Source organism: Periplaneta americana, chromosome 16 (assembly GCF_040183065.1).
Source record: "Periplaneta americana isolate PAMFEO1 chromosome 16, P.americana_PAMFEO1_priV1, whole genome shotgun sequence".
Taxonomy (NCBI): domain Eukaryota; kingdom Metazoa; phylum Arthropoda; class Insecta; order Blattodea; family Blattidae; genus Periplaneta; species Periplaneta americana.
This window is the reverse complement of record NC_091132.1, coordinates 1,567,501-1,575,572: the sequence shown is the minus strand read 5'-3', so window position 1 is coordinate 1,575,572 and position 8,072 is coordinate 1,567,501.

Sequence of the window (8,072 nt, the reverse complement as noted above, 5' to 3'; positions counted from 1 at the left end):
GAGCAAATGCTGGGTAACTTTCGGTGCTGGACCCTGGACTCATTTCACCGTCATTATCACCTTCATCTCATTCAGACGCTAAATAACCTAAGCTGTTGATAAAGCGTCGTAAAATAACCTACTAAAATAAAAAAAAAAATTTCCACCTCATTAGATTGATAATGTGAATCTCGGTTACTACGACACTCGTTTATAACAACATAATTTTTAAGGTCCCTTGGATGTCGTTATAACCAAGTTCTACTGTATTTGTATTCCTGGTGTTGTGGAAGAGAAGGCCTGGTGGCCTTAACTACACCAGAATAAATAAGTAAATAAAATGAATAAATGAATAAATATATACTTACAAATGGCTTTTAAGGAACCCGAAGGTTCATTGCCGCCCTCACATAAGCCCGCCATCGGTCCCTATCCTGTGCAAGATTAAGCCAGTCTCTATCATCATACCCCACCTCCCTCAAATCCATTTTAATATTATCCTCCCATCTACGTCTCGGCCTCCCTAAAGGTCTTTTTCCCTCCGGTCTCCCAACTAACATTCTATATGCATTTCTGGATTCGCCCATACGTGCTACATGCCCTGCCCATCTCAAACGTCTGGATTTAATGTTCCTAATTATGTCAGGTGAAGAATACAATGCGTGCAGTTCTGTGTTGTGTAACTTTCTCCATTCTCCTGTAACTTCATCCCGCTTAGCCCCAAATATTTTCCTAAGCACCTTATTCTCAAACACCCTGAACCTATGTTCCTCTCTCAGAGTAAGAGTCCAAGTTTCACAACCATACAGAAGAACCGGTAATATAACTGTTTTATAAATTCTAACTTTCAGATTTTTGGACAGCAGACTGGATGATAAGAGCTTCTCAACCGAATAATAAGACGCATTTCCCATATTTATTCTGCGTTTAATTTCCTCCCGAGTGTCATTTATATTTGTTACTGTTGCTCCAAGATATTTGAATTTTTCCACCTCTTCGAAGGATAAATCTCCAATTTTTATATTTCCATTTCGTACAATATTCTGGTCACGAGACATAATCATATACTTTGTCTTTTCGGGATTTACTTCCAAACCGATCGCTCTACTTGCTTCAAATAAAATTTCCGTGTTTTCCCTAATCGTTTGTGTATTTTCTCCTAACATATTCACGTCATCCGCATAGACAAGAAGCTGATGTAACCCGTTCAATTCCAAACCCTGCCTGTTATCCTGAACTTTCCTAATGGCATATTCAAGCGCGAAGTTAAAAAGTAAAGGTGATAGTGCATCTCCCTGCTTTAGCCCGCAGTGAATTGGAAAAGCATCAGATAGAAACTGACCTATACGGACTCTGCTGTATGTTTCACTGAGACACATTTTAATTAATCGAACTAGTTTCTTGGGAATACCAAATTCAATAAGAATATCATATAATACTTCCCTCTTAACCGAGTCATAAGCCTTTTTGAAATCTATGAATAACTGATGTACTGTACCCTTATACTCCCATTTTTTCTCCATTATCTGCCGAATACAAAAAATCTGATCAATAGTCGATCTATTACGCCGAAAACCGCACTGATGATCCCCAATAATTTCATCTACGTACGGAGTTAATCTCCTCAAAAGAATATTGGACAAAATTTTGTACGACGTCAACAAAAGTGATATTCCTCGAAAGTTACCACAGTTGGTTTTGTCCCCCTTTTTAAAAATAGGTACAATTATGGACTCCTTCCATTGTTCTGGTACAATTTCCTTTTCCCAAATAGCAAGTACAAGTTTATAAATTTCGCTATATAATGCACTTCCACCCTCTTGTATTAATTCTGCTGGAATTTGATCGATACCTGGAGACTTGTACTTTTTCAGATTTTCTATCGCAATTTCGACTTCTGAAAGCGTGGGTTCGGGTATAAATGGCTCAGCAGTTTGTATTTCAATTTCGTCCCGATCATTTCTATTTGGCCTATGTACATTTAGTAGTTGCGCAAAATAGTTTTTCCATCTGTTTAGGATTGATGGAGAGTCTGCAAGCAAGTCACCATTCTCATCCTTGATCACGTTTACCCTTGGCTGATATCCGTTCTTAAATTCCTTTATACCCTTATATAAATCTCGAATGTTTTTATTCTTACTATTTGTTTCTACCTCATTCAGTTTTTCCTTCAAGTAACCTCTCTTTTTATTCCTAAGTGTACGACTTGCTTCCCGTCTTTCATTGAAATAATTATCTCTCTTCTCCTCAACTGGATCCTGTAAGAATTTCAATTTTGCCTGTTTCCTTCTTTCTACTACCATGCAACAATCTTCATCAAACCACGGTTTCTTTTTCTTAGTTTCATAATAACCTATGCTCTGCTCAGCTGCAATTTTGATACTATCTCTGATATTTTCCCACACGCTATTAACATCTAATTCTTTCTCAACTTCGTCGGAACTTTCTAAAGTGGCAAACCTATTCGAAATTTCGACCTGATAATTTTGCTTAGCTTCCTCGTCCTTTAATTTCAAAATATTGAATTTAGTAATATTAACTTGTTGCTCTACTCGCTTGGCTACTGATAATCTTTCTCTTAATTCTCCAATCACCAAATAATGGTCAGAATTACAGTCTGCACCCCTGAAAGTTCGAATATCTACTATACTAGTATGTCTCCGTTTATCTATCAAGATGTGATCTATTTGGTTGTGTGTCAATCCATCTGGAGAAGTCCAAGTATATTTATGTATATCCTTATGGGGGAATGTTGTACTTTTGACAATTAAATTTTTCGATGTGGCAAAGTTGACTAATCTAACTCCATTGTCACTACTAATTGCGTGTAGGCTCTCTTTTCCAATAGTTGGTCTAAAAATATCCTCCCGTCCTACTTTAGCGTTGAAATCCCCCAATAAAATTTTCATATGATATCTACGGAACTGATCAAAAGTATGTTCCAATTCCTCATAGAAGCTATCCTTTATATAGTCGTCTTTCTCTTCTGTAGGGGCGTGAGCATTTATAACTATGATGTCGCACCATCTACCCTTAAGTACTAAATATGATAACCTGTCACTGATAAATTCGACCTTTTTTACTGCTGATTTTATTCTTTTATGTACAAAGAATCCTGTTCCTAATTGGTGATTATTGTTTCCTTCCCCATAATACAACAAGTAATCTCCTATTTGTGATATGCCATTCCCATCTAACCTAACCTCTTGTACTCCTACGAAGTCTATTCTATATCTAGCTAGTTCTTTTGCTACTAATGTTACCCCTCCTGTTCTATAAAGACTAGTTACGTTCCAAGTGCCAAATCTCAAAACCTTATTCCTTTGCTGTGGTCGTGCCAGAGAATCAGTCCTATTCCGAGGCTTATTGTAGGAATTCGTAACAAGCTGTTTTTTACGGTGATGGGTTGTTAGCCCTTCGCCCAACCCCCAAGCTGGAGGACCACCCCTTATCGGCTGTCCACGACTGCTTATTCAATATATTCGCAGCTACCCTCCATATCTGGAGGCCGTCTCCTCTATCCGCAACCTGAGGACGCGCCATGCCGTGGTGATAGGGACCCACCATACATGGTGAATAAATATATTGAACTTCAAAAATAAAACAACAATGCCTTAGGGCTCAGTAGGTTAGGGTATAATCCTGACAGTTATTCTCCCAGATTCGAAATCTGAATGCTCGGTTCTCTGTCCATCACTTAGCCGCGGATCTATTTGGCGTTTTTATAATTAGTGTTCCTCTTATTTACATGTGTAACTTTGGTTTGGGGTAATTATTTTTAGTGTGTAAGATGGGTCTTATTTCATGTTTTTATTTCACGTTAAATTGCCGTTCTCAACACTAGAATACAAGTGTCGTGTATCTGTCTTTATTACGATGGCGGACCGGCGAATATCATTGTGTGAATCGTGCTATGAATCATAGACTTTCCGCCACACAGTGTGGCCCATCCTTTATTTGCGGAAGGACACATTTTCATAAAAAAAATAATTTAGTACTTCGCGTATAAATTTGTATAATAATTTAATGTTTCTATGCGACGTAAATACTTACAAATTCCGCGTGATTTATATAAAATGTTTATTGTAGGTGACTTACGGGTTCAATCCTGACTACACGTCAACGAAACACCGTGAGTTCACTCAACGTTTTTGTTCAGCACAAACACATCGTTGGCCTGCGAGAAAATTAAATAACAAATGGAATTTAAGGAACCATATTATCTGCACTCGCTGGGCTATGTTGTCTGTATCTCGATTTCCTCCTCGTCTGCTGTAATGTCTTCTTCTTCGTAGGATTCCATAGCCTCTCGAATGGCGTTCGTTAGTTTCGTCTCTATCCTATCAACGTATATATACCATATTTTTGGAACGAAGAACTCTATTATGCGAGAGATGATCCAGTTTAAAGGTCCGAACCCTGTAACCTCGACCCCGATGTCGCCGAATTTTGTAAAACTGAGTCGTTCCAAATAAGGCGTCCATCCCTCGCCGGCCTGCCTGAACCTGAAAGTGAGAGCGACGGAGTTGCTGCCGATGTGGGCGTTCAGGTCGCCGGCGGGGCCCACACCCAGGACCCTGAACTCGTAGCTGCCGTACCCGAGCTCCAGAGTGCCCAGCCCCACTTCCCCCTTGGCCAGGTATTGGCCGTCTTCCTGCTCGTCCACCACGATGTCCGACGTCTTCGTGACGGTGGACAGGCCTTTCAGCCAGCCGTTCCTGGCAGTGAACATGAGCAGAGTGGGCAGGTATCTCATTTCGTACTTTATCTTCACGCCCGAAATTTCGATCTGATCGTAGCCCCCGCCGGTCACGACTATCTTGAAGAGCAGCAAGATGCTGTCGACGATCATGTTCAAGTTGCTGATTATCGCCTGCAAGGTTAGCCCGCCCACGGCGCTTGTGACGTAGTGCATGAGAGGCAGGTGGTTCAGGATCCTCAGGGGCACCATCACCAGCGACGAGCCCACTCCGACCACCAGGATGTACACCACGGTGGCCACCACGTGTCTGATGATGCTGAACAAGTTCCTCCCCCTTGTCTCCACCACCTCTACCGACCTCGATATCATTTAGAAAATTTTATAAATATTCGTGACAGCTTTCCACCAAGAAATAAAAATGAAACCATAGAAACGCTTCAATACCAGTCACTCATTATTAACTTGTTGCATTACAAACAAATGTTTGTTCAGTTAAACTACGTGTATACGTGTGTATGTTTTATTTTTTATGTGATCATTCTTTATTTATTTAATTTCTTCCTGTAACGAGTACAGGTTGCCATCGACAAAGAGTGCCATGATACAATAGAGTAAATGCCTTGAGTCTCAGAGATACATTGTTGTTAGAGTGAAAAATAATAATTTGAATTATATTGAAACACATGATATTAAACGAAGTAACGTCAAGGAGATGCGAATTAGTCATGGTCCATGCCTGAAAATAGCTATTGAGCCTTTGAGTGCTGCAATTGTTAGATCTCTTAAAATATTTTTATGCAGGCCAAAAGATTTACAGAAGTCGACTAGGAACCGGGGTATGGTCCCACGGGCTCCTATCATTAGTCCCGTAATGACGATGGATTCCAGATGGTATTTGTCCTTATAAAAACTGATGGAAGGTTCATATATATTCCTTTTTTCCTCGTGTACTTCTTCTGCCTGGTGTTCGTGCGATTCGAATCTCACAGTAGGGTCTATGATGTAACCTTCAAGAGAGGGAGGTTTAAATGCAATGATGTCAATTCTTCGATTACTGCCCTCACTGGATATGCCGTGTACTTCTTCATATACTGAATAACCTTTGTTCCTTAAGGCAGTTGCTATTATAGATCTTACTGTATGATGCCGCGTATTTCGTAGAAGTTCACCGTGTGGACAGGCCCTTAGGACATGGGCAAGGGTTTCAACCTCCCTGTCGCAACGTCGACCTGCCCGAAGACCTGCCAGGTACACTACGCACAGCTGATACGTTCGCATTCATCTTGATCGCTTCCCTCCACTCACTACAGGAAAGACCCTTGTGATTCCGGATCCACTTATTGGCCGGGTATATTGTTGGTATAAGAGCACGCATATCCCAATACATTCATAGATGCTGATTTTGTACATTGCCATTAATTCACTGTCTTGATATCACGTAATGGTACCATTAGCTAATTGTTGTAACTTTGTATTAATTCTTTTAATCCCTTATATTTAAATGTGTGCGTGCGTTGTGTGCTAAAACGTGTTAATTGGACCGAGTGCATGAGTGTCTCTTTGTTGTCTCTTCCGTCGAAGACCAGACCCCTGGCACTGACAGCGGCAGCAGGACTCTCGCTACGTTTTCATTTCATGGAGAAGTGACACCCGACAGATCACAAATTTCACTTGGACACGTCGGGGTGTGAGCTCACGTCCTCTGTGCATGTTATTTATCACTCCTTCGTGTGCATTGCTCTTCATGTCGTAAAGTGTAAACATCAGCACTACCAATTGTTACCGTTATTACTATTACCACGACCATTACCGCAACTACTAGCAGAACGTTATTGTTAACAAATGCTATAATATTAGTACGTTATGTAACGAGCCTATAATGGTAGTAATTAAGACGCAAGTATGATTGTTTATGAAACGAGCGCAAGCGAGTTTCATAATTTTCATACGAGCGTCTCAATTACCATTATAGGCAAGTTTCATACGACTTTTTATGCTCGACCATATTTCTAACTTGAAAGCATTGAAAATTAGGTCTTTTTATGGTTATGTGCGAACCGACCTGAATTGTGAGATGTGCGCAGACGCGAAAGTATTGATTTTTTCCGAGGCCGAATGTCATTGACCTTGGCACAGAATAAGAATGAACATTAGTCTGATATAACCTGGAAATTGATTTAGAATTGAAAAACGAGATGACAAATTGAATTTCTTTGAATATTATTTACAATTAACGCTAATTATTATAGTAACAGAACATAATCTTCTGCGACAGTATTGGATTTCCAGCCTCCGTGACTTTTCGCTAATTGTCTGTCGATTGCATATCCGAGAATAATCGATATAACGGTACAAAGCTGACTTGTGATTGGCTGAAGACCTGTACTTTAATGAGTAGGTGTACTTTAATGACATGCATTAAAGGACTGCTACCAGGTGTATAATTACTACATTTCGGCATGGTCGAGCATAAAAATATTTAAATGTTGTTGTATGTGATTATGTCTCGTGATGGGAATATTGTACGAAATGGAAATATAAAAATTGGAAATTTATCTTTTGAAGAGGTGGAGAAGTCCAAATATCTTCGAGCAACAGTAACAAATGATACTCGGGAGGAAATTAAACACAGAATAAATATGGGAAATGCGTGTTATTATTCGGTTGAGAAACTTTTATCATCCAGTCTGTTGTCAAAAATCTGAGAGTTAGAATTTATAAAACAGTTATATTACCGGTTGTTCTGTATGGTTGTGAAACTTGGAACAGAGATTAAGGGTGTTTGAGAATAAGGTACTTAGGAAAATATTTGGGGCTAAGAGGGATGAAGTTACAGGAGAATGGAGAAAGTTACACAACACAGAGCTGCACGCATTGTATCCTTCACCTGACATAATTAGGAACATTAAATCCAGACGTTTGAGATGGGCAGGGCATGTAGCACGTATGGGCGAATCCAGAAATGCATATAGAGTGTTAATTGGGAGGCCGGAGGGAAAAAGACCTTTAGGGAGGCCGAGACGTAGATGGGAAGATAATATTAAAATGGATTTGAGGGAGGTGGGGTATGATGATAGAGAATGGATTAATCTTGCTCAGGATAGGGACCAATGGGCTGATGTGAGGGCGGCAATGAACCTCCCGGTTCCTTAAAAGCCAGTAAGTAAGTAATATTTACTTTAAGACGACATCTTTTTAGGCACAGCTTGAATACAGTGAGCAATATGTTTCACTTCAGTGACACGGTTTATTCAGCTCGTGATCCTAATCCGCGGCGATGTTGCCCAGGGCATGGCAGCCGCGCCCAGCGTTAGATTAGGAACCTCAACTCCAAGGCCGCGCCCGGGCCTACGTGCTAGCCGAAAAAGGAGCTTAGGGCCTGCCCTCAATC